Source organism: Saimiri boliviensis, chromosome 17 (genome assembly GCF_048565385.1).
Source record: "Saimiri boliviensis isolate mSaiBol1 chromosome 17, mSaiBol1.pri, whole genome shotgun sequence".
In the NCBI taxonomy this organism is placed as follows: Eukaryota; Metazoa; Chordata; class Mammalia; order Primates; family Cebidae; genus Saimiri; species Saimiri boliviensis.
In genome coordinates, this window is record NC_133465.1 from 25,577,505 (window position 1) to 25,605,160 (window position 27,656).

The 27,656-nt window shown below is 45.1% G+C and overlaps 1 pseudogene; it reads left to right on the forward strand.

Moving 5' to 3' along the window:
- The first annotated feature begins 1,804 nt into the window (after positions 1-1,804).
- Positions 1,805-22,729, forward strand: LOC101033499 (acid-sensing ion channel 2 pseudogene; annotated as a pseudogene).
- The last annotated feature ends 4,927 nt before the right edge of the window (positions 22,730-27,656 follow it).

The following is a 27,656-nucleotide window of genomic DNA, read 5'->3' on the forward strand; positions in this document are numbered from 1 at the left end:
GTATGTGAATCTGTATGTGTGTCATCAGGGGCAAAGCATAGAAAGGCTTGCTCCCTTCCTAAATTTGAGAAGGTGTTCTGGATTTGCTTTATCAACCTGCATTTTGGAGACAAATATGCCTGAGTTTAAGTCCTACCTCTGACACCACAAACTGTAACCTGGGCCCAGCACTTTATTTTGTGAGTCCCAGGTTTCTCACCTGTGCAATAGGGGTAATAACAAGAACATGTACCTGTCAAGATAGTTAAGAGGGATAAGATGATATGACACCCTCACACAGGTCCTGACACATGGTAGACCTTTGTTAATTTTGGTCTTTCTGCTTTAAAAACCTGTATTGTATCCCAGGAACCCAGGACCTCTGAGTTAACAAATCTGTGAGGTTTACCAGCCTTTGCCATTTGTGCTTGATTGTGAGGCTTCTGCTAGCTGAGCTCCCAGGGTCAATAAATTGCCAATTTAATGCTACAGGTTGCCTCAGAGTGCACCTGGGTGTTATTATCAGGGGATCTGGTTTAGCAGGGGTCCAGACGGGATAAGAACATATTTCAGAGTAGAGCTAAACCTAGAGGGACGTGCCCTCAGCTGCCTTCTTCTCCAACATCGTCCAAGGAGTATGATTTAAGCCTGGAAAGCCCTGAAGATGAGAGTTTGCCTCATCAAGGTGACTCCATGTGGCTCTGCCCCAGCTTGGCAGTGTGGCTTGGGATGGCGACTAAGACTTTCTGCTCCCTTCCTCCTGATAGGGATTTAGCACCATTAATTCAGTAGGTTCTAGCCATTTGAGCTCTGGCGTGGGGCAAGAGGGCAAGCCACACTCACTTGCTAGGAGGAGCTGACTGCCATTGGAATTTCAGGAAAAAAGGTAGGCGGCTGAAAGTCTAATTCTTTGCTCCCACTTTTAGTTCCAGCTCTACTTCCATCTGACAAATCCAGGGTCAGAATACACACAGACACACACACACACACACACACACCCCAGTTGTCTTTCTCTTTCAAATACAGACTCTGTGGAGGTGGGGGAGGGGACTACTTGTTGCTCTTTCTCTGGGTCTCCGGGGGCAACCTGGCTTTTCTGTCTCAGGAGGGTCTCCTGGCTGCTCTCCTAGAATGCCCCCTCGCTGCCTAAAGCAGAGGCACTGTGGGTTGAGATCGCCCCCTTCCTTCTGCATTTTTAGCATTCTCCCCTCTGGAGATCCCAGGCTGGGTTTCACCTGGGATCCCAGATATTGAAGCAAAGGAATGCCGCCTCCAACCTCACACTTGGCTCCTGGGAGTTTAGCACTGCCTTCCTTCAACCCGGGGGCCAGGCTGTCAGGTCAGCCTCCAAGAAACCCCAACTAGCTCTCTCCAGAAAAGGCTAAAGAGAAAACTTGGAGAAAGTCCCCAGCCCCCACCAGCCCTTCTCCCCCGCCCTGCCCTTCCCCCGCAAGGCAGCCAGCCTAGCAGGGACAGGGAGCTGGGGCGAAGGAAGCCGGCAGACTCTGCGACCTGGGGGTTGTCCCTTTTTCCCGGAAGGCGGGGGGTTGGGGGGGGCGGAGAATGGAGCCCCACTCTGAGCTCCCTGCCTCCGTCCCCAGTCTCAGGATACCGATCCTCGCCTCTCCGCGCCGCGCGCTGCCGCCTCTCCCCGGTACTGGCCGCGGCCGCTGCTATTTGGAATTCTGCCCACAAAAGGGGACCTGGAGGAGGAGAGGAGGGACGGAGGCCGGCGGCGAGAAACGGCAACCGGAGTCCAAAACATCATGGGGAAGGGAAGCGAGCGGCGGCGGCTGTGAAGGCTGCGCCGCTGCGCCGACCGCAGTGCATCAGCGTGGCCGCCCTGACATCCCCCAGGATGGTGAACCTGGGGCATTATGCGCTGGTTAACAGGCTCCGAGCTGCTCAGAGACTTGTTTTAAGCATTTTCTCCCTCGCTCTCGCTTTTAATCTTGTCTCTAGTGGCGTGTGTAGGGGGGAGGACTTTATTTCCATTGGCTAAGCTCTCCCTTCCCACCCACAGCTCTTCCACATCACCTTGGTGTCTCCCTAAATAAAACCAGCCCTCCTTATCGCCTGGAAAAAATCAGGAGCTAGAGTTTGAATGGGTTTTACATAAACACTCACCCCTGTCAGCGTGCGGCTGGGATCTCAGGATAAACTCACAGCGTCTGGCCTGATGCTTGCCTTGCGTTCTCTTCCCCTGAACATCAAGGTTTAAGCAGAGCCCGAGGACTGGGAACTCTTCTCTGAAATTCGATCGACCTGAAGCCAGTTGCGGAACTGCACAGGGTCCCAATGGACCTCAAGGAGAGCCCCAGTGAGGGCAGCCTGCAACCTTCTAGCATCCAGATCTTTGCCAACACCTCCACCCTCCACGGCATCCGCCACATCTTCGTCTATGGGCCGCTGACCATCCGGCGTGTGCTTTGGGCAGTGGCCTTCGTGGGCTCTCTGGGCCTGCTGCTGGTGGAGAGCTCGGAGAGGGTGTCCTACTACTTCTCCTACCAGCATGTCACCAAGGTGGACGAAGTGGTGGCTCAAAGCCTGGTCTTCCCAGCTGTGACCCTCTGTAACCTCAATGGCTTCCGGTTTTCCAGGCTCACCACCAATGACCTGTACCACGCTGGGGAGCTGCTGGCCCTGCTGGATGTCAACCTGCAGATCCCAGACCCCCATCTGGCTGACCCCTCCGTGCTGGAGGCCCTGCGGCAGAAGGCCAACTTCAAGCACTACAAACCCAAGCAGTTCAGCATGCTGGAGTTCCTGCACCGCGTGGGCCATGACCTGAAGGATATGATGCTCTACTGCAAGTTCAAAGGGCAGGAGTGCGGCCACCAAGACTTCACAACAGTGAGTACTTGGTTTTCAGCTTACTTTGTCTGGTCGTCTGGAGACGTGGTGCGCCGGTGGTCTCCTGCTTGGTTTGGGGTCTCCTTGTGCTTTGGGACAGGAGAGAGAGGAGTGCCTCAGCCGATGGCCACGAGGGTAGTTGGTCAGAATTGTGGGAGCTGGTTGCAGTGAAGGCTACTGGCTGGGATGGAACACTGCTGTCAGTTCAAATATGGAGGGTGAGCGGGGCTTGGGGGGAGGCTTGCGGTGGGGGATCACTTCTTCAGATGTGCTGAATTGGCTTCCTCCCAGTCAGAGGAGGACTGGGCTGTCTGTTGTCCGGTGCGCTTGGTGTCCAAGCTGTGTAATTGGAACAGCTTGTCATTGATGAGGTGGCATTCTGTGTGTGTGTGTGTGTGTGTGTGTGTGTGTGTGTGTCTCCCTCTCTGCTCGGAAGTGGCATCAGGCACTGCATCCTGTGGGCTGGGCTGGAGCTAAAGCCGTCAGAGAAGGGGGTGTGGGGCCCAGGCAGCCTGCCTGGCTCCAGTGGCTTTGGGAGCTTGCTGGAGCAGGTGATGCTGCAGAGGTGTGGAAGTCTCCTTGCTTCCTTTTCTTGTGTGAATTCTGAGCTCCATGTGGGGAGAGGAGAGGCCAGGGACCCCAAAGATCCATCTGATCTGTTGGCAGGTTGAAGCCAAGAGATGTTCAGAGTGTTTGGGCAGAGAGGAGGGTCTGGAAGGAGGCACGTGTGCAGGGCGGTCAGGAAGATGCCTGTGAGAATGAACCAGTCCCGGCTGCCTTGTCTGGGAGCTTTGGCTTGAAACTCAAAGGCTTGGTTTTCTCTATGGATAATTGCTTAACGATGTGGATGCAGGAGGAGGGGTGCAGGGAGGGGGCGAACAGCTGTGGGAATGGAAAGCCTGGAGGAGGAGTGTGGAGCTGAGTAAAGAGGAAAAGCGGAGGGGGATGTGGCTTACGTTCAGCATGGGGCTTTCTGGAGGGCCAGAGAGGAAAGGTTGAGAGAAGTATTGCTGTCGGGGTTCTCTGCTCAATTAGCGGGCTGCAAGGCATAACTTGGTGTGATAGGTCAGACAGCAGCTGCTGTGACTTCTCCTTGATGCCAGGCAAGTCTGGGCATCAGGGGCCGTAGGACCCTCCAGAAGTGCCGTGTGGCTGCTTCCCCATAGCTGCCTTAGGGAGGATTGAGAGCTTTTGAGTCTCAGAACCTTGAGCCAAAATGCAATTGCAAGTTGGGAACGGCAGGTATAGCAGTTGGGAAGGGACTGACCTGTGATATCAGCACTTGTGTGGGGTCCTCTGCTTAATAAAGAGACTTCTTACCTTTCCTGTGGTTCGTCCATTCCTCACCCCCTCTTGGATTCGCCAGCCTCTTGCTCTGAGGTTCTTTTAATGCTATAACCAGTCTCTGCCTGCAGCCTCTGGTGATTGCCGTTGGCTATCTCTGATTCTGGAAAAGCCCGGAGTGCTGGGAGCATTGCCTCTCGCCGTCTGTGTGCTAGAACTCCGTTTCTTGTAGGAGCTGTTTTGTATTATCCCTTTTCAACCTGGTAAGGAGAGCACAGCAAGATCAGCAGTAGTGTATGCTAAAGAGAAAGCCAGTCTGAGCTGGGGGAAGGGACCAGTAATATTGGAAACCCTTCTAAATGGAGCAAGCAGGATCCTAAAACGTGTCATGCACAAATGATGTCTTAGGTGACTTGAGGAGAGATAGAGAAAATGCCTTATTTTTGGAGGCTGAAGCCATCACTATATTCCACCCTGTTCTTTCTAGCTCCTGGCAACGCTCAGCTTCACCACTGCGCCGAGCAGCTTGGAAATGCACTCAGCTGTTCCTCTGTCTGCCTGAACACACATGGAATACACAGACGACACAGGGTGACACAGAAACTGTAATAGGTAGCAGACTCTGGGTTGAGTTTTCTAGCTTCCTCCTGACTGCATGTCCAACTGGTGGCTTCTGAATCCGTGTCTAAGTTCCATTTAGAAGTAAATGTTTTTTGGACCCCCAGGCTCCTGTTTTATACTTGGCTAATCATTTGACTTGCTGGGGTCCCAAGAGGCCTTTAAGGTCAGGTTTTACAGGTCTCCTGAGCTTTTGACCTCTTTGTAATGTTTCCCAAATAGTAATTGCCTATGGAGAAGGTTTACTGCTCTGTCAGTGAGGTGTCATTATCTGCTGTCCTCACCAAGTTCAAGACTAACCTATTTGAGTGCTCATTGCTTGGGCTGACACTCTATGTACGACCTTCCCCAGCACCGAAAAGGGGGTGAGCCTCAGGGCTGCTGCTCATGTTATTCAGGGTGTGTCAGAAAAAGCATCTGCTCCAGAACAGCCCAAGGAGGCACCAGCATGTGGTCTTTGCCCCCAGCTGGGCACAGTGGGCAGCAGTGCTGAGCCTTTGCTAGAGGGAACATGATGCTGAGTTTGCTCAAACCTTACAGTGAGGAGTCCTCCTCCCATCTCACCCTTTGTCCTTCTGCTTTTTTTTTTTTTTTGGCCTGGGATATAAGCATCATTATTTTTGGGCTGCTATACCAGAAGACAGCAGAGAGCTTGGACAGGTGGCTGTTGGAGAAGCCACCTGGCTGGCCATCTCTTATTCATTCTCTGCTGTGCAACCCTCTCCATTTGGCTTATTTATGAGGCTCTGTCTGGGGTTGTACCATGCTAGGTGACTTCTTTCTCTAAGTGCAGCTGACTTATTAGAGAAGTTGGGTATGGGGGAAGAGCTGTCACAAGTGGATGGCTTTTCTGTTTTTTGTTTTTTGTTTTTCTATAAAGCATACCTAGCGGCATCTCCAGTGCTAATACTGTAGCATAAGCTTCCTTATTCCAAGTTCTTAGCTGATGTGCAGTGAAGTGCATAATACCCTTTAATTAGTGAATGAGCCGTGATTCTGGCAGAGTGAGAGAAGGCTGTGTGGAGGCTAAAAATCTCAGAAAAGCCAGGTGTGGGATGCTGACTACTGTGTAAACAGGTGTGTTCATGCTCATGCAGGTACACTCTTAGCCCTCACCTAGGACAATTTGACTTCAGGTACCTATTTTTTCCTTCCTGGCAAAGCAGAAGATGGCTTTGATTCCAGACTGTCTGCTTAGAGGAGGTTGCCCCCTTGGCCTAGAGTGGAAGGAAGCAGGGAGGATTGTGTCTCTGGCCATGATGCTGGATAATCTGAGTTCAAAATTAAAAGTGGAAAGATAAAGACTGGAAGCCCAGCGATGGCAGTGTCTTTCCTGTTCCCTGGTTGTATCTCACATCCTCTCTAGGTCTTGACTTGGTCATCTCACATGTGATAGTAATATGTGACTTTCAGACCCCAGCGTTGTTGGGAGGCGATTTATGGGAAAGTCCTTTTGTACAGTGTGCCAGCTACAAAGATGGAAGGCAGGGTTGGTTTCCATATTAGCAGTCGGGCTATTGTTGCCCAGCCAAACTGCCCTGTTTGCAGGAGTCAGACTTGATGACTAATGCTATAGAAAATGAAACCAGGGAGGTAGAGGTAGCTACTTCTTTCTCTGTTTGGGGCAGTGGGTTTAAATCCAACCCGATAGAGACGGAATTTCTTAGAATGGAGGTCACAGTTGGGTTCAGTAGTTGACTCTTGCTGACAGGTGGTGACCCCACTGTTTGTGACCACGACATGACTGTTTTATGTTGTTTCTCTGCTCATCACATTGGGGTTCCTCTGACTCCAAGTACAGGAATACAAATGACACTTCAGTTTGCACGTTTAACCCACTTTCATAGTTGTGTGTGTTTATATTTTAAATGTGAGATTTCTTAGGACTTAGATTTCTTTCTTTCCTTAACAAAAGAAAGGTCTCTCCACTCTGAGATCTTGTTAGAAGCACTTTATGGATCTTGTTAACTGACATCACCTAACATTATAGAGATGGTGGAGGTAAAGGTTTAGGCAGACCACATCTCTGGGATTCTTGCATAAGGCCAAACGGGTCTACAGCTCATCTAGTCTAACTACCTTTAAAAAAAATTATTATTACACTAGGAACATGTAGGAGAAGAATGTGAGTTTTGGGGAAAAACTCTGTGTTGGAACCAACTCTGCCACCAATTTGCTGTATATTTTTGCACAAGTTTCTTAACCTTGGTTGTCTCATCTCTAAATAAGGAACAATAGAACCTACCACTCAGAGCTATTGTGCTGATTCAGTGACATAAAGTATGTGAAGGCCTAGTATGCTGCAGGTGCTTAGAGCAGGGTATGCCCCCCGCAGGTGCTTAGAGCGGGGTACGCCCCCCGCAGGTGCTTAGAGCGGGGTACGCCCCCCGCAGGTGCTTAGAGCGGGGTAGGCCCCTGCAAGTGCTTAGAGTGGGGTAGGCCCCGCTCTTCGCTTACTGTCCCACAGGAACTCACTCGACTCTCAGTCCGGTGCTTTGCCCACTAATCCATACTATGGCTTTGGAGCACAGGCAACTGCTGTGTGGTGATATTCTCATTATATGTTAAGCATTCTCTTTCCTCTGTGCTCTTCATATTAATTCTGCTGCTCCAGCGTCCTCTCCTTACCCACCATTTTGGCTTCCACATTGAATCTCATGCTGCCTAACTCAACTCTAGGAAGCTCGCTTGTCCTGTGCCAGCCACCCCCTGCCCCCACCGTGGGCATGGGTGACCTGCCCACCCTGTGCATAGCTTTTATGGCACTGTGTCATAGTGCTTCACACACGGTTATTCCTTTGTCAATCAAATAGAGCACCTATTGTGCAGTGTGATAAAAATAGACTAGAGCCTTGCCATCTAGAGCTCCCAGCCCATTTCCCACCCCCTCCAGACGAGGTGATAGCTGAGTGCAAGAATGCAGTCTTATTAAACCCAGAATCTGCATACATCATGCTAAATGCAGGGCCTGCCCCCAGGAAATACCATGACACAGGCGTGGCTTGTTGGTTGAATAGTTAACTTGCTGTTCCTGGAATGAACCCAGAACCCTTTGCTCATGGACCTTTCCTACTCTACGTCTTTACTTTTTATACCTCTTTCTTCATGTCTATTTATCTAAATCCTAGTCATCCTTCAAAATCCAGCTTTACCATCACTGTAGCCTTCTCCAGGAAACCATTGCCCGTCCCCTTCCCATTCCCATAATCTAAATTGCTCTCTTTCTCTTCTGTCTTCTAAACAGCATTTTGGTTTATTCCTCTGTTAGAATAGTCATTGTGCTTTTTCTTGCATTAGAATCATGAAGTGCTTGGGCCAAAAGGGACCTTAGAAATGATTTAATTTAATACCTGAGTTTTTTAACCACTTATGATTTTTAATTTTAAAAAGTTTATTTGTAAAAGGTCCATATATTTATGATGTACAACCTTGTGGTTTGATGTACGTATACAATGTGGAGTGGCTAAACATAAAGATTTAACATATGCATTATGTCATATGCTTATCATTTTCTTTAGGGGGATGGTAAAAACACTTAAAATATACCCCCTTAGCAATTTTCCATTTAACAATATATTGTTATCAACTGTAGGCATTATGACGTACAATAGATTTCTTGGGCTTGTCTCTCCTGCCAAAGTAAAATTTTATGTTCTTTGACCCGTATTTCACCTATCCAGCCCCCATTCCTCAGTCCCTGATAATCACCATTCTAGTCTCTGTTTCTATAAGTTTGACCTTTTTAGATTCCACATGTAAGTGAGATAATGCAGTATTTGTCTTTCTGTGCCCGGCTTATTTCACTTTACATAATGTCCCCCAGGTTCATCTATGTTGTCACAAATGACAGGATTTACTTCTTTTTTAAAGGCCGAATAGTATTCCATTGTGTATATATATATATCACAAATCTTTATTTATTCACCTGTCAGTGGATACTTAGGTTGATTCCATATCTTGGTTTTTGTGATTAGTGCTGGAATAAACAAGGGAGGGCAGAATCTCTTTGACATACTGATTTTATTTCCTTTGGATATATACCCAGTAGTGGGATTGCCGGATCATACGGTAGTTCTATTTTTAATTTTTTGAGGAACCTCCATGTTTTCCATAACGGCTGCACTAATTTACATTACCACCCATGGTGTACAATGGCTCACCTTGCTCCTTTCCGATGTTTGTTATTTTTTGTATTTTTGACAACAGCAATTCTAACAAGTGTAAGGTAATATTGCATTGCTAACCAGTGATACTTTTTACAAATCACGTATTTCTTTTTTCTCCCCTCCTCATGAGACCTGATGTCTTCACTCATCCTTGTATTCTTGGCACCTAGAATTGCTTAGCACATAGTTGTCAAACTGTTTCTTCAGAGTTTGGGAAAAGTGGGTTTGAAGTTTTTTTTAATATAAGGTAACTCTAGCTGATATATGGTGAAATTGTTTTCCAACTTCCTTTTTTATCATGGGTAGCCAGGATTCCACTTGCATTGAGATGACTTGTCCCATTATTGTTATTGCTTAGTAATACACTTTCTGATTATAGAAGTAATCCTTGCTTATTGGAGGAAATTTGGGAAGTGTGGGAAATAATAAAAAATGGAGAAGCCTGGGCAATACGGTGAAACCCCATCTCTACAAAGAAATACAAAGACGAGCCAGGCATAGTGGCACACGACTGGTCCCAGCTACTTGGGAGGCTGAGGTTAGCTTAAGACTGGAAAATTGAAGCTGCAGTGAGCCGTGATCACGTCACTGAAGTCCAGCCTGGGCAACAGGGTGAGACCCTGTCAAAAAAAAAAAGAAAAGAAAAGAAAAGAAAAATTACCCTTAATCACATCCCAGATATACTTACATATATGATTTTAGCATTTTGGGAGTACTCCTATATAGCCATGCAGTGTGTGCATGTGTGTGTATTACTAGGCCTGGGACCGCATTTTCTGCACATCTGTGTCACGTCAGCTCTCCAGTACACACCCAATCACTGTTAGCTTGCTCTCTTCTTGAGTCCCCTGGGTAGTCTTGAGGTCGTTAGGAGATTCCTTCCTTTTAGGCTCAAAACTGGGCACCAGTTACTCTCCTTTGGCACTTTATTAATAGTATGGCTGCTTGTTTATCTGATGCCATTTTGATCCCACTGTTTTTTGAATGTTTGCTAAGGTGCACTAGAGATGTGCTCCTTTATACCAAGTCACATGTCCTGACAGGCCCAACTCTGCTTCTTGAGGAGTACCAACGTTGAGTCAACTCTAGTTCTTCTTGCAAGACCATCCACACTGCAAGCCTCAGCACACAGATGTAGATCCTGACTCCCCTATATCTAAAGTTCCTAGGTTCTATGTCAAAATGGCCTAAATTGTAACAAATGCAAAACAGGTAATTTCTCATATTCCTTAGGATGCCCTGAAGTCTTGTGAGCATTTGACATGCCCTTGAGGGGCAACCTTTGTCAAGCTAAGCAAGTTTTCCATGATGCCAGCCTCTGTTTGGGATCTTCCACTTTGCAGGACTTTAAGCTGTAAGCGCTCTGAAAGTCATGCTTTCAGGGATATATCAAATTCTTTCTGATGTAATGAAGGGGTAAGACAATGACTGAGAGCTGACTATTTTGATGACCCACATTTACTTGCAAAGAAAAAAACTGAAGTTACTGCACAAGTTAGTAGATAATGTCTAGTTGATTGTTGGGTGAATCTGTATGTCTGTGCCTCTTCCTCTGGAAGATCTTAGACCTCTAGAACTGCTTAGAAAGCTACCTGTAAGCTTATTGACTGGGGTATTGCTTTCTTTCTTCCTCTCTATTGTAATTCTCTTTTCTCCTCTACAGAAAGTTCTTCCATTAGTGAAGAGTTGAATTAAAAAAAAATTGGTAAAGTGAATCCAAGTTTGCTACCGATTTCTTTTGTAAGAGCTAAAATGTGATCTATTAAAAAATCCAACACCTATAGTCCCAGGACTTTGGGAGGGCCAGGTGGGCAGATAGCGAGGTCGGGAGACTGAGACCAGCCTGGCCAACATGGTAAAACCCCGTCTCTACCAAAAATACAAAAAGTGGCCGGGCATCGTGGTGCAAACCTGTAATCTCAGCTACTCAGGAGGCTGAGGCAGGAGAATTGCTTGAATCCAGGAGGCGGAGGTTGCAGTGAGCCGAGATTGTGCCACTGCACCCCCGCCTGGGCAACAGAGCGAGAGTCTGTCTTAAAAAAGAAAAAAAAAAAAACCCTCAAAGACTAAATTGGTAGCATTTAGCACTAAGTTTGCCATTATAGATGGTGCTCCATAGAGCAGCCCATATGTCAAAGTCCCAAGCTTCCCATTCCTTCCATGAGACTAAAACAATATCACCTGAGTCTAGAGAGACCTGAAAGTTTGCTGTGTGCTTCTGCTTTTCTGCAGGATGCTTATATTTGATGGAGCAGGGTTAAAATATCTAACTTGACCAGCAAGGCCATTTGATGCATGATCTATTACAACCTAAGACCAAGCCTATATCGCCCCTGCAAGTTGGAAACTCCATATATCATATTTCACTCATGCATTTGCCTTAAAACCATACAGACTGGGCTTAGTGGTTACTGCATAGTGGCTGCCTCCAACACTCAGATAGACTACATGGTTATTATTTGATAAATCGAAATTCTCTGATAAAAACCTGTTTATCAGGTTGGGCTTTATTTGAGCACAACATTCCCCAAAGTATCATTATTTGGATGCTGAAGCATCTTTCCATCTCCCAGTACTTGTTTTCTCCTGATTTAGATATATTCTCTATTGATTGCCTCAGTAGCCATTGAAATTTATGCTCAGAAGAAATTAAGCATGTAACAGAGAAGCAGTGTATTTGCCTGAATTTATTGACCTCTGTTAATTTAGTTGCACAACCTTCGGGGGAGGTAATAAGCCTCAATGGGCCTCGGTTTGCTTATTTGTAAAATGAAGGTGTGGAATTAGGTGGTTTCTAAGGACTTGACAACCTGTACCTCTCTAATGCAATAGAACATAATAAACATTTGTTTTCTGATCCTACGTTTGTTTGCTGAAACTCAAACTTTAACTTTTGTTGGAAATGGGGAGGAGTTGCTGGTCACTTGCAACCAGATCTATTTATCTATCTATTTGCTTGTTTAATTATAACAATTTTATTTAGATAGATATGTACAATGGAAGCAGAAACACCTAGATGCACTGAGAGGCTGCAGCGGGATGAGGGAGGCACAGAATCTTGCTCTCAAAATCCTTTTCAGGAGCCATGATATCCCTGGCTGAAGCTCATTGGTCTGATTCAAAGTTTGCAGCACAGTAGTCTGGCAGTTGAGGGCAGTGATCCACTCTGGGTCTTACCTGCATGAATAAGCAAGTGTATCTGTGGAAGACAGATCTGGGCTGTTGGTCAGCCGAGATCCTCATTACTGCAGCTGTAGGTAGGGCACATAACAGCTTAATTGGTCTTCTTGGGGAGGCTGGCCTTTGGTTGGCAGGTGCTGCCTTTCCTGGAGACATCTGGGAAGTTATTCACCTCCCCACCACCTGGGGGCAGCCAGTGGCCAGTGACTGACGGATGGAAGTGAGGAATGCCAGTCATCTGTCCTCAAGATGGAATATGTTGTGGTGTAGTTTACACTCGGTGCTTTCCGTGGCATCAGGCTGAGCTGGGCTTCTCCTGAGTCCGCATTCATGCTTACCCTTTCTCCTGCCGTGCCTCTCCCTTCTCGCTTCTAGGCTTTTCCTGAGTGCACTCCTTCAGTGAATCACCTGCAGAAGGTATGCCATCTCAGGCTCTGCTAGGGAACCCAACCTGTGTATTGATTAGTTTTAGCTTCTTCATCCATTTGGTAACAGAAGATAGTCTAGGCATGTGGACCTAAGTATGGCTTAGGAAAAAAAATACCTTGAAAAACATCTTTTAAACTTGTGACTTTCAAAATCTGTGTCTTCAAACCGAGACTGATAACAATTTCCAAGGATGACCTTCATAACTCAAATGAGCATCTCTCTGGTTAGAATTCACTACTCTAAGCACAGCTGGTTTGTTCCCCCTGGAGTTTTTTGCCCAAAGAAAGCCCTTGCCAATTTTCCCCTCTCCTAGGAGCTGAGCCATCCCCATTCTCCCAGCTGTTACATGCCCCTCAGTTGCTCATATTCTAGCACTCCCTTTTACCAGCACCTGCATTCTCATTTCCTAAGTTTGTTCTCTCTGAAAACTTTCCTTTCCTACCCTTCTACCAGCCTTCACTTTCATTTCCTCCTGAATGTGCATCAGTCTGGCTTCAAGCCACGAAGAGGAGGCTATGCGTTTGATGTTGGCAGTGTCTTGGGCCCATGTGTAAAGTGGGAGGCAGTGAGAGATGTATGGCTGACCGGAGGTGATGCTCCTCATATGTCACAGAAACCATAAGTGATGAGGAGCGTATGAAAGAACTCAGACAGTTCAGCCTGAGAAGCGAAGTGGGTGACTCAAGGGCAGTATGAGAGCTGTTTTAAAACACTTTGAAGGCAATCATTAAGAAGAGGAACGTGGCTTTCTCTGTGTGAAGACAGAGGGCACAGCTAGCACCAATGGGTGGGTAAAAGTTCAGAGAGGTGGATATCAGCAGACTGGAAGTTGTCCTGGGAGTCTAGAGCACGCTGTACCCTGCCATCTGCTCTAGCTGAGGCCAAGCGATTGCTTATTGGCAATGTTGTAGATGTAGATCGATGTCACGTAAAGGGTTGGATTTAATGACCTCTAAAGTTACTTCCAACTCTGAGAGTCTTTGATTTATTTCCTTCCTGAGCAGATAGTTGGGATCAGAGGTGAGGACCATTGACAGACAGCATTGGAAAAAAACTGATAATAGATGCAAGCCAGCACATCCAGACTACAGAACCACCCCATTTCCCAATACTGTGTAGTCTTGAAGTTAAGTGTTTCAGAAGTCAGGAATAAGTGTGGCAGCACACAAGACTTTCTAGAGACAAGAGTGGATATTTCAGCTCATCCAGAGAGAGGAAAGTGTGTGGCTGGTGGAAGCCAAGGATTGAAGGGGCCGTTAAATGACCTGGGTCTCCTAAAAGTGTGTATGCATGGCTCCTCAAGAGGCAGTTCCCAGAGGAATTTGTTATAAATTCTGGGAGCTAGAGCCAACCCTAGAGAGCAATTCTTGGGTTGTGGTTGGGCATGGCTTGGCTCCATGTGGAGGGCTGCAGAGACTGAGAGGTTTATGGACTAGAGATAACTCTGGGTGTGGTAGGGCTAGAGATAGACCCAGCTATAGGAGTTTAGCAGGAACCTAATCTGGCAAGGAGAATGCCCTGCCCAGGAGCACTGATGATAGACAACAAAAGGACATTTGGCAAATGGGGAGCCTGGCAAATGTTGGAAAGATGAAGAGCTCTGGCACCTGAGATAATAACATAATGAGATATTCTAGCCTCATGGTACAATCCTGGAATTTAGTGCCGGACAGGTGTAGGTTCCAGATTTGCATGACCTTGTGCAAATTACTTAACACCTCCAGACTTCAATTTCCTTATTATTATTAAATAATAATAATAATACTGGTACTTCATAGGATTGTTTAAAGCAATTGAGTGAAATAATATAAGTAAAACTTTTAGCATTATCCAAGATGTAGAATTTCAGTTCTTTTATTACTGTTGTTAATTTTATTATTACTAAGATGAGCTGGTGATACAACACGGTGAAAGGAGATCCAGGGGCAAAAGGATTTTTTAGAAATTAATGTTGACAGTGTAATATCGGGAAGTCACAAGAGAGACTGGGGAATGAGGCTGTGACCAAGCCAGGGACTCCTGCCCTGTAATAGCAGCTCCTGCTATTACAGTTGAGCATAAGCTCCTGTAGACACCCAGGTCCCATCAAAAATAAAAGTCCTTTTATTTGTTCATCATTGTGTAGCTTACAAAACCTGTTAATAATGGCTAATGTTTTCTGAGCACATACTGTATCCCAGGCACTGTTCTATGCACTTTTCATGGAATACTTCTTTTGGTCCTCACAAAAGCCATGTGAAATATATAATATTTGACATTTTTTATATGGAAAAAATTGAGGTTTAGAAAAGTGGAAGAATTGGCCTATAGTCACTTATCTTGTAATTGATTGAAGCAGGTTATGAATGAAGTATCTGGGTTTGTATCCTAAATGCTTTCTAAGATGCTATTTGATCCTCACAATAATGCTGAAAGTAGAAAATGTACTGTCTTATTTTGTTTTGTGTTGGTATAACAGAATACCTGAGACTGGGTAATTTAGAAAAAAAACAAAAAGGAAGTTAAGTTAACTGATGATTCTGCAGGCTGGGAAACTCAGCACTGAGCAGCCACATCTGGCAGCTTCTGGAAAGTCAGAAGCCTACTGCGGGCATATGCCCAGATCCCGGAGACATGGTGCTTGTGATAGGCAGACATCATGACTGCAAGATCCTAAACCCATCTTCACCTGCAAAGGCAAAGTTTCATTCACAAGTTCGATGGCCAGTGTTCTGGCTATACTCCCGTGGAAACCAGCTTTCCCAAAGATGCATGACATCAGCCCAGAAACCACCTGAATATTCATCAAAAGAAAAGGTCTGCTGAGGGCCTTGTGCTGCATCAAAACATGGCAGGAGAAATGGAGGGGAACTAGATGCATGCAAAAAAGGCAAAACACAATGGGCAACTTTGCTTTATAACAATCTGCCCTTGTAGTAACTAATTCATTCCTATAAGAAGTAACTCAGTGTAGCAAGAAAGACATTAATTCATCTTAATGATGTAATCAGCCCTTAAAGGGACCATTCCCCAACACCACCACATTCAGGAACAAGCTTCAACATGAGTTTTTGTGGGGTCATACTATATATATTCAAACCATAGCATGTTCCAATATATCAGTTTCACAATTGAACATAGGTAAGGCTCAGAGAAGCTTAGTGACTGGCACGAGGTCACTCAGTTACAAAGTGGCACCATTAGGGATTAGAGTTCATGCCTTCTGATTCCCTTTGGGGTTTCTCTGTAAATACATCATGCTTTTTTTGTGCAGGGCTGAGCTGAATGAAGTCAGGCCAGTCATCAGCAAATCTTTAGGTCTTAGTTCAAAAAAGTCAGTCAGGGCCCAAGGCCTCTCAGTTTATCAATATCCTCCTCTTGGAAGCAGAAGCCTGGCAGTTGCTGGACCTGAAGGAAAGCAGGGATGGTAAGTGGAGAGGATGCTTCTACTTGATGCTGTTGAACTCAGCTTTCCAGGTAGCTGTCTAGCTATTACCTGCATCCCTTGTCCTTGTGCAGGTAAACAGAGAGGAGGTGAAGCAGCCCCAGCTCTGTGTGGCAGAAGGCAAAATGAAGGGTTTGGGGCTGCAAGACAATATTCTAGCTTTCCAAAACAAGGCCTTCCAGCCACGATTCCAGGCTCAGAGGGGAATGAGCAGCACAAATGGCGTCAAAAGACTGATTCTGAGAGATGTCCCAGTTTAGACCTTTTCTTGTGATAAGTATGCAGGTGGCTTCTAGGCTGATGTCATGCATCTTTGGGGAAGTTGGTTTCAGTGGGAGCACAACCAGTACACTATGCATCAACTTTGTGAATAAAACTTTCTCTTTTCTGGGGAAGTTAGGCTTAGGATCCTGCAACCATGGTATCTGCGTATCACAGGAACCATCATCTCTGAGAGCTGGGCATATGATTATGGTACTCCTAACCTTCTAGCTCTGCCAGTCTGCACTAATTTTTAGTTCTCTCTTATCTTACCCTGATTCTGTGCTTGGGAATGTGCAGGCGGAGTGCCAAGCCATTTTACAGCACTTGCTTCAGGAATGTAGAGAACCTGGAAAAGTCTCTTCTTGCCAGGATAACAGTGGACATTTCTCCAAGTTGCCAACTCGTTTTCTCAGGGGTCTCCCATTAGGAAATGAATGTCCCTATCCAGATGTGCATGTGATTCTGCTACACTAGCTCTTTCCACCTTCACTTCTCCATATTAAATCTCACTCTAGGAGGAGGAAATAACTCTATAACAAACAGATATGCGTCAGGAAGCAGGTGGCAAGAGTTCAACATTGAGAGCTTCAACTTCTGCTTCTGAATCAATGACTTGATTTTTGAATGTCCAGCCCAAGTTTGCTGTAATTGACAAATTTGCAAATGTCAGTGGGTAAGAGCTGGAGCTCTGCAGAGAGACTATTGATTCATATACTATCTGAGTGACCTAATGATTATATGCTACAATTATATACAACTTTGATGACCCTGAGTATGTTGTTTAATTAGATTTGGGGAGAATTAAATAATCTGTAAACTATATAGCAGAGTAGGCCTCAACCTATGTGAGTTGTTTTTTTTCTCACCCTTCCCTCTCTTGCCATCCCTGCCTACACACAACTTTTTGGCTTCTAATCCAGCACTATATTTTTTTCTGTCTCTTTCTTTCTGTTCTGTGAACAAGAGGTTTTTCTCCTGGGATACTCTGGGCTGTGTTCCCCACTGGATATAGCAGTTGAGGGGCCTCTCTTGGAGCAGGAGCGATTGGACGGGGGCTCCAGCATGCCCACCATGGTACATAGGTGATTTCAGGTTTCCACTTTTTCTTTGATGTCCCTGAGAGATGCCCATTTCTATTTTGAGTGCAAGAAGGCATTGGAAGTAATAGAATCTTCTAAAGTTTGGGCCAAGATGATTTTCTTGGAATGATTTCCTAGCAGAATACCTTCAATCCCCTGGGCCTGTTAGCTATTTCAGGGACATTTTAAGTGGCTATTAACAAAATGTTGAATTATGGCTGCAAACTCCTGGGAGCTCAAATGACATTCACATGAATCACAGGTGAGCTCTGTGCAGTCAAGGCTGCCACAGTGGGCTGAGATTAAACAAACAGGGGCCATTGTTCTCCCCAGAGCAATGAGGCAAGAACGCCATTTCGTAGAGCCTATGATTTCAGGCAATCTGGCCTTTAGATGCAGGACACTGTTCCAGGACACATAGCTCATTGCTGCAGGGCAGCAGATGCTCTCTGGTTTGCAGAGAGGCATATTTCAGTTTAACGTCTGCAAGAATTTACTCACACTCGGCATGTCCAGGAATCTACCAGCCAATCTCCAGGGTTATGTGTTGCCTGGCACATTGATTCAACAAACATTTACTGGATGTTCCCTATATTCTAGACATTGTGCTGGGCCCAAGAGAAGTGGAAAAGAATAATACCCAGTCTAGGCATTCAAGGAGCTCACAGTCTCGTGAGGAAGCTAGACAGTAAGCAAAAGATTACTTTACACGAAATAACCAGTTTGCCAAAGGTCCAGAGGTAACACAGGGTAGGCTCTGAAAATTTTCCAAAAGGATATGAGAGCTAAGTTTTATTCTTTTTTTTTTTTTAAAAAAAAAGATGGAAACAACGTCAAGCATATAGATGTTGCAGAACTAGTTTGAAGAATTCCTGTTTATCCCTCACCCCGAAGTTCAATGGTGGTCCACTAAGGTCCTTCTGGGTTACATGAGTCCATCCAGGACCCACTCCTCATGCCCAGTTGTCAAGTTTCCCCTAAATCTGCCTTTATTCTCACACTGTTTGTTTCATCTTGATTTTCATGGCCTTGAATTTTTTTTTTGTCATTCAAGGCCAGTCATTTTGTACAATGATCTTCAATTTTGGTTTGTTCAATGTTTCCCCTTGATGAGACCAGATATGATTTTTTTTTATTTTTTTTTGGCTGGAATTTCACAAAACTGATGCAGAATTCTCATTGCAACCTATCTGGAGGCATGCAATATCTATTTGTCCTAATACTGACAGTGTTAACTTTCATCACTTGATGACGGTGTGTCTTCTGGGTAGATACTTTGAGACTATGTACAATTCCATTCCTTATTACTCCCTCACCCTCTGGTTTTATCATCCATTGATTTTTCTTGCTTGAATTATTACAATGATCCTTGCCAAATGGTGGTTTTCAGATTCCATCATCCTTTCTATATGTATTAGTTGGCTTTCTGAAAGAAGAACCTTTTCTTTTTTCTCTTTATTTATTTATTTACATTGGTGTAGACTCATAGATTTCTACTTTATTCAATGGGTTTTAGTCTGCTAATATTGTTATTTATTCTGAAACTCGAATTTTCCCACATTTGGGAACCCCTTCCAGCACAACTGGGAGTTTTCACAGATGCTGGTGGTTCCAGTACAACACCATACGGTTCATTCTGGCTTTTCCTCTTGTCCATGTTGGTCCCTGCTTTCTCTAGCAGTAGGAAACTTGTGTCCTGTCATCCTCAGGTTATTTACTTACACTGAGTTCTCTGAAATGGCGCCCGCCTTCCTACCCCACTGGGTTTCTGCTCTGCTTGGATGCCCTCCTCTCCTCCTCTCCAGTGCCCTTCTTGTGTGTGTTCTGGCTGCTACCAGCCTGCCTTTCATTCATATTCAAATTTCCCCGATTGTCCCCAAAACATGTTTACAGCTTTCTAACTTTTAAAATTCAGGACCCATTGAAGATACAATCAAGATTCATGTGTTGCCTTTGGTTATTTCGTCTCTTTTAATGAAAAAGCTTACCCCACCCCCCACCCACATCACACACATAGTTCTAAAAATAACTTTGTTGAGATGTAATTCTTATTCCACACAATTCATCCATATCAAGTGTACGATTCAATGGTATTAAATGCATTCAAAGCATTTTAGAACATTTTTATTACCTCAGAAAGAAACTCGGTACCCATTATCAATCACCCTGCTTTCCCAATTTCCATCAATCCCACCCCTCTAGTTCTAGGTAATCATTAACCTATTTTCTATCTCTATAGATTTTCCCATTCTGGACATTTCGTGTAAATGCATTCATATAGTGTGTGGTCTTTTGTGATATATTTCTTTCATTGAGTACAATGTTTTCAAGGTTTAATCATGTTTTATAATACATTAATATTTCATTATTTCATTTCCTTTTATCATCAAATGATATTCTGCTCTATGGATACACCACATTTTATTTATGCATTCACTGTATTTATCCATTTATTTATCCATTTATCAGTTGATGGGCATTTGAGTCATTTCCATTTTTTGGCAATTATAAATAATGCTGCTATTCATACATCTTTTAGTGTTGACTTTTGGAAGAAAAAAAAAACAGTTCTCTTATACAGTGATCCTGAATTATAAATCTATCTGATTATTTCCACGTGGTATCACTTGCTCTTCCCGCTCCTGTATTTTTCGTAAAGTAGAAGTTAGATTTAAAAACGTGGTGAGATTCAGGTCCAAAGTGATAATTTCTTTCACTGGAGATGCTAAGATAATAACTGCTAGGTAGCTCCATTGCCTCATCTCTCATCTGCAAATCATCTCCCATCATCTGTCAGATGATACTATGCCACCTTTAAATATTTTGTTTGCGCTAAGAGTTGAACCTGAATTAGTAATTTCATTAGAGGTTTCAAAATAGTGATTTCCCAATTCTATCATTCTACCTGTATCAGCCGACATTCTATTAGAAGGAAGAAAGTTCACTCATCAACTGGGGATCAACTACAGTTCCTTCTATGTAGGCAAGATAAATGCTTATTCTTATCCTTTAATTACTGGGTTTCAGAGGATAGGGTTGTGTAATAATTTCCAGGCTGGGCTTTGAGGGATGATTAATTCTCAGATGGACAAGGGATAAGATATTCACTAGAGTTGAACAATGACTAAGAGAATAGGTGTAGGTAAAAGGAGAGAGAGAAGGCTGGTAAGACTCCACTCAGCTGTAGTCAAGGCAACCAGACTCCTTCTGGATCCTGTGATATCCCATGGCTCTTCATTTCCCAGATATAGCTCTCTCACTAGTCCAGAGCCTGGGCAGGGCTGGAGAAGAGGTGGCAGGCACTGGGGTTGTTGGAGAAGGGCAGTCACAGCACTGACCACCTGGCAAAAAGCAGCTTAGGAAGTGGCCAGCGTGAGGATCCCAATTATTTAGCCTGCCTCTTCTCATCTTGCCTCTTCTCTGGCACCTCTTCCTAATTGATGCCAATGCTTGTGCTTCCACATGTGGGTCTCCAGGGAATTCATTCAGCAGACCCTCCGAAGTGCGTGGGAGAGGTGGGGGAGCAAAGGAAAACTTCACATGCGGATTTCGTTTAATGAAACTACCTGGATAAATGATGAAGGTAAAACATTTACTGAGCACTGGCTGTGTGCCAGGCAATGTTTAAAGCACTGCATATGTTTTAATGCATTGCATCCTCCCAGTGATGCAATCAGGGAGGTACTTTGACTCTTCTCATTCCGTATTACGGACTGACGTACAAAAGATGAAGGAAGCTGACAAAGTCTCACAGCTCGTGGTCTCATGCACTCCCCTATTCTGCCTTTCTAGGTGGGGTGCATGAAGAAGAGCTTCTGCTGAGAGGGGTTAGTGTCATATTCTTCTGCCCCCGGCTTGTACTTCCCTGGTACAAGCTATAGCTAATCAATAGCTCACTGGCTTTGACCCTAGAGGGTGAGACTTGTGGGTGCAAAGGAGTCTAAATATGTCCCCAAATTCATATTTTAAAATCTTAACCCCAACCTGATAGTATTAGGAGGTAGGGCCTGTGGGAGATTATTAGGTTGTGGGGGTGGAGCCTTCATGAGTAAGATTAGTACCCTTATAAAGAGATCCTAGAGAGAACCACCACTTCTTCCACCACATGAGGACACAGGCTAGAAGGCACTGTCTATGAATCAGGAAATGAGCCCTCCCCAGACACTGAATCTGCCAGCACTTTGAGCTTGGACTTCCTAGCCTCCAGAATTATGAGAAATGAATCTGTTATTTATAAGCTACCCAATTTATGGTGTTCTACTAGCTTCTTGAACAGACTAAGACGGGAGTAACATGGGGTGGAGCTCCTATGGGGGGAGAAGCACCCAGTGAACACAAACAAGACTGTGCCCAGGAGCCCTCGACCTGATGGTCCACAAACGAGAGATTTCCTCCACATGACCTGCTCTCTGCCTTGCCTCCACAGGAGCACTAGTTATCTGGCATGCTAATGAGCCCAGAGAATTAACATGTAATATGTATAGTGATGATTTTAGTTGATGGATTTAAAGCTACCTTCCTGGGAAAGTATAATTCAGTCTGTTGGCTGGGAAAGCATCTTGGAATCAAATAGCACATATTGGCTGAAGTCTCAATTGTGGAGGACCAAGCACATATCTACCATGTGCAGTTAATTCAACCTGATGTGCACTTATTCCTTCATTTTGCCTGTTTTGTCCAGGATGTATACAGCATGTCCCCTGCCCTCAGTGGAATTTCATATTGCTAAGAAGGTTACAGATATACAAACATATAATTTTAATTAAAACTGTCATGAAAGAATTATCTATACTGTGCGTGGCAGAGGAAGCTAGGGCAGAGGGAGAGAGAGTGATTCGTTCCTTTTGGGGGATTGGAATGAAGTCCATGAAGTCTCATGAGAAAGGCACCATTTTAGCTCTGCCTCCAAAAGGAGTAACAAGTGAAAAGAGCGGGTGAGGATCTTCCAGAGCCAGGGAAGTGTGCCAATGAAGTTACAAGACAGGTGAGTCCTGGGGGACAGAGTATGCAAAGTGTGGGCTTGGGAGACAATGCTGCATGGGTAGGCCAGAGACAGGCTATGAGAGAAGACCCCATGATGTTTGAGTATTGTCTGTGCTGATGAAAAACGTCAAACTCTGTGAAACATTTAAAGAGGTTTATTCTGAGCCAAATATGAGTGGCCATAGCTCATGATAGTCTCAGGAGGCTGTGAGAACTCGTACCCAAGGTGGTTGGGTTACAGCAGGTGTTCCCAAACTATGGCCCGTGGGCCGCATGCGGCCCCCTGAGGCCATTTATCCGGCCCCCCGCCACACTTCAGGAAGGGGCACCTCTTTCATTGGTGGTCAGTGAGAGGAGCACAGTATGTGGCAGCCCTCCAACCATCTGATGGACAGTGAACTGGCCCCCTGTGTAAAAAGTTTGGGGATGCCTGGTTACAGCTTGGTTTTATACATTTCAGGGAGAACAGAAGTTACAGGCAAAGATTTACATCTGTCCCTGTAACTTCTGTTCTCCCTGAAATGTATAAATCTTTGCCTGTAACTTCTGTCTCCCCAATACATGTAAGCAACTAATTGGTCCAGCCCAGAAAGACAGAACATCTCAAAGGGAAGGGGGGCTTCTAAGTCACAGTTGGATTCAAAGATTTTCTGATGGGCAATTGGTTAAAAGAATGACGCTTTGTCTGAAGAGTTTAAGTCAGCATAAGGAAATGCCTGAGTTAAATAAGTAGGATTGTGGATGCCCAGGTTCTTGTTACGTAGATGAAGCCTCCAGGTAAGGTAAGAGGCTTCAGAGAGAATAGACAGAAAATGTCTCTTAGAAGGTGTCAGACTCTGAGTTAAATCTCTCCTGGATCAAGAAGAGACCTGGAAGGGGAAAGGGATTCTTAACAGAATGCAAATTTTCCCCATAAGAGATGACTTTGCAGGGCCATTTCAAAATATGTCAAAGAAAATGTGTTTTGCGGTAAAATACTGAGATTTCCTTCAGCGCCTGCTATCTGTCATGTGATGTTATCCATCAGAGTCAGGTTAGAGTGTAGTATCTTATGGCTACAAAGAGTCTGCTTTGTCAGTCTTACAATATTTGTTTTAATGTTAATGCTGGTCAGCTGTGCCTAGACTCCAAAGGAGGAGTGTCTAAGTCAGGCATACCTGACTCCTGCCTTGTGATCACCACTTGAACTAGTTTTTCAGGTTGCTTCGGGGTCCTCTTGGCCAAGTCTCCATTCAGTTGGTGGGGGTGCTTATAATTATTTTTTGGTTTACATAGGCAATGGGGAGTTACTGAGGATTCTCAATGATAAGACTACATTTTTTTTCTTTTTTTTTTTTAGAATAATGATTGGCAGCATCCTGGTTGAGGATGGTTTAGATATGAAAGATATTACAAAGGAATGGCTTCTGTTTGATTGTTTTACTATTATTATTATTATTTAAAACTCGAGTCCTGCCTTTGGTGGATATTTTACCATTTTTTTTTTTTTTTTTTTTTTTTTTTTTTTTTTTTTTTTTGAAGGAGTTTTATTCTTGTTGGCCAGGCTGGAGTGCAATGACACAATCTCAGCTCACTGCAACCTCCACCTCCTGGGTTGAAACAATTCTCCAGCCTCAGCCTCCCGAGTAGCTGGGATTATAGGCATGCGCCACCATGCCCAGCTAATTTTGTATTTTTAGTAGAGATGGGGTTTCACCATGTTGGTCAGACTGGTCTCTAACTCCTGACCTCAGGTGATCCACCTGCCTCAGTACAGGCATGAGCCACTGTGCCCAGCTAATATTTTACCTTTTCACCACATACTTGTGGAGTGCAAGTCCTTGATGTGAATTACTGACTGTAGACTATAAACAATATTTCAGGTGGTGAAAAACTTCATCATCCTGTGCTGAAAGAATTAATCAATGTATAAAGGGAAGATTTAAGTCTATGATTCTCAACCTTAGCTGCACACTGGAATCACCTGGGGAACTGTAAAAAAATACAGATGTCTGGGTCTCACCACAGAGAAGTCTGGGTTGATGTTCAGGCATCAGGACTTTAAAAACTTATCAGGTTAATTTTAATGCCCAGCCAAGGTTGAAAACTACTAGCAAGAGAACCAGCAGTCTGGAGAGTTGGAAGCCAAACCTAGTGCTGGGTTTGCTGACTGGTCTTCTCCTACGGAGATACTAGCCGTCATCTTGATCCTCAGCCACTTTCTATCTCTAGCTCATCTTCTGTGCCACGTTCCTGCTTTCAGTGGTTCAGCTGCCAGTAGACAGGCCTGTTTGGGAATGCTTGGTCACAGTTGGAAGACAAATGCAGTTTTTGGCTGACCAGGCCATCACTGTCTAGCCTTTACTGGGTAGAACTCAGAGAACTTGTGAGATTCCTGAAGTTTTGGAATTATGAAGGGCTTTCCAACTTTGCTAGCAGAAAGAGCCTCCATTTTAAGCAAAACATTCCATTTGGCTTTGTAGTTCTGACAAGCCTATCTGTGGAGTCTTAAATGTCACTCTATAGTCGACAGTATTTCAGTAATCACCTGTGGTTGGCTACAGCTGTTCAGAAAATTAGAATTCCAAAGTTATAATATTACTATTATTATATTTTTGCCAGAGTGAGGGGTGTGAACTGAAGGGGCTCCTGGAGGTGCTGCCTAGGTATGGGTGGGGGGCCCCAGGATTCAGAGAAGGAGTGTAGTTTGACAGTGAGCTCCCTCTCCTGGAAATGACTTGCTGCATGTCTGTCCACTAGAGTGATCATAAGCAGGGCTTCCTTCCTGAGGTCAGACCTGATTAATCTCAGGATTGGCACAAATAGAAACTTAGCTTCTGGAGTATGTGGTGCAAACTGGCATTGAGAAATCATCACATAACTTGTTGACCTAGAACTTCTCCATGTCTCATCACCCGACTCAGGGCAAAGTCCCCCTTCTAGGTTTCTCTGGCACTTGTGGCCTGGGCTGTGCTGGTGTTTCCAGCCTCATCTCTACAGTGGCTGCACTCCCATTCCTCTTCCTCCCATTCTCTCCTTTCCCCATTGTGCATTTATTCTGTGCCATGCACTTGACCTGGATTATTTCTCTTGGGGACAGGCATGGATTATCTAACTTGCCTGGATGGACCTGGTTAAAGGTGACTTTCCAACTCTGGTAAGAGGACAATATGGCCTCTTTCTGGAGACACTGGGGCATTCGACCAGACCATTAGTACTTAAAGATGGATGTTGTGCCTGAGGGTGAGAGGGCGGTCACAAAGAGAAGTGACAATTTACAAAATTTCAAATGCAATTAAATCATTGTTCACCCCCAAACCTCTGATGCCAACTACCACATGACTCTAGGAAGCTTCACAGCGTTTCCTGTTGAGGCATTTTAGACTTCAAGGGGGCATTTACCATTACAGATATAAAGAAGGGATGCTGGCTTCAGAATTAGAGCATCAGTACCTGGATACTGACCGTAGCCCTCATCAGCGATGTGAACTTACTAAGTATGTCTCAGAAGTAGTTTCCTTCTCAGGGTTTTCCAACCTTGGAACTAGTGACATTTTGGGTCACAGGATTCTTTGTGATGAGGGCTGGACATACTGTAGTGTCCTGGGCCTTACACTGTGCCTAGCAGTGTCCCTGACCAGAAGTGCTCCTCTCTCACATCTCACCCTGCAAAGCTCGACATTACCCAGCATCTCCTGAGGGGCAAAACTGCCCCCAGTGGAGAACCACTGGTTTCTCTGTAAATTGGAATGAAAAACTCCTCTGTCATTTAGTTGACCTCAGTTGTAAATAAGTGTGATTTGCAGGAAAAAAATCACTTTGCACACAGCAGGTGGCCCTTGGCAGACAAAATGAGGCCCCAGGAAGCTGTGGGTTTCGTTGGCTGCCTCACAAGAATGCTTTACCTGCTGGTGCCAGGCCCTATGAAGGCTCCTCAAGCCAGGTTAGTACCAGGCTCATTGGCATCACTGGTGCCCTGGCCTGTGGCCATGCAAGTGAATGTCAGCCTCCTGGGCTTCTGTCCCACAGCCCAGAGCCAGGGCTGCTCTTGGGGGCATGCAGGGGTGTTCTGTAGCCAGCTCAGCAGCGACAGACTGCCCCTGGACCACTTCCAGGGCATGAGGAATTCCCAGGGTTGTGGCTTCTCCCAGCACCTATTTTAGGAGAAGAGAAAGGAAGGGGAAAGACCCATTTACCAAGCATTGCCATGGCTCTGCCTCCACCCACTCAGAGACACTATCCCCTTCCCCTACACCACAAAAAGAAAGGTGGAAAATAACCAAGAAAAAAAAGACCCTTGAAGGCAAAGAAATCTGGGTTCGTATCCTTTCACTGCCTGTAAATTGGGAAATCAATCATATATATTTATATCATATTCTACATCTATTTATCAATTCCAAGGTTAGTATGAACATTTAATTAAATCAGATAATTGATGCCAGCACTGAGGTTGGCAAAGGTAAGTAATAAATACTTGGTAGTTCTCTTCTGCCTTTACATAGATCATCTCAGCTCTCCCTCACAGTGAAAGAGGGAGATGTGGTATTAAATTGGGGTGACACCAAACAGGCCCCTAATGGGTTAGGTTGGGGCCTAGGCCCCTCTGTGGAGGAGCCTGTGCTTCTAGGGAGCCCTGCCCCACTCTTTCTGAAGAGGTCAGCTGGGCAGAGGCCTCCAGGATGGGTGGCTGAAGCATGGCCTGATTTTATCCAAGCCTTCACAGTTCTTAAAGAGCACTTACGCACACACTTGTTACCTGACAACAGCCCACAGTGGTAGGGAAGGCAGGTGTTCCTATTCCTATTTTGCAGGCTAAGAAATCCAAACTCAAGGAAGTTAAAGCACTTTTCTGAAGCCATACTCTAGTAAGAGGCAAAGCTGAGGTGAGCCAGGCTTTACATTCCTATGTACCCTGCAGAGGCATTATGATACTCCTGCAGAGAGCCCAGAGGTCAAACTTCTAAAAAAGATAGCGCCTCAAATTCCAGGACAGCACCTACAATTGTCACAAAAGTTTCCAAAATGCCCCCTCCCTCTGCCCCACCAAGAGATCCCAGAGTTCCTAAATGCCCCTCAGAGAAGAATGGAGGAGAAGTTAGACCCAAGGTAATTCACCAATGGGCCAGCGCTCAGGCTTTCAAACGCTCAGATCCAGATTCTCAGATCTTTCAGGGGCTCTTGTTTACTGGTCCCATTTAGGCAGGAGGCATCAGCAATGGCCCCTGCCCAGCAGACCCTCAGTCTCAGTGGGATTAAAGGAAAGGCATGCAGAGCTACAGACTGAAACATTTCTCCTTTGCTTTTGTGGTAGAGTGTGAAATATCTCTAGAGCATCTGGGGACAGGGTTTAGGCTCAGAAAGATGCCCCTGCTGTCTACAGACCACAAGCTGGCTTCTCCCCAGGGCTGGTGTGGTGAC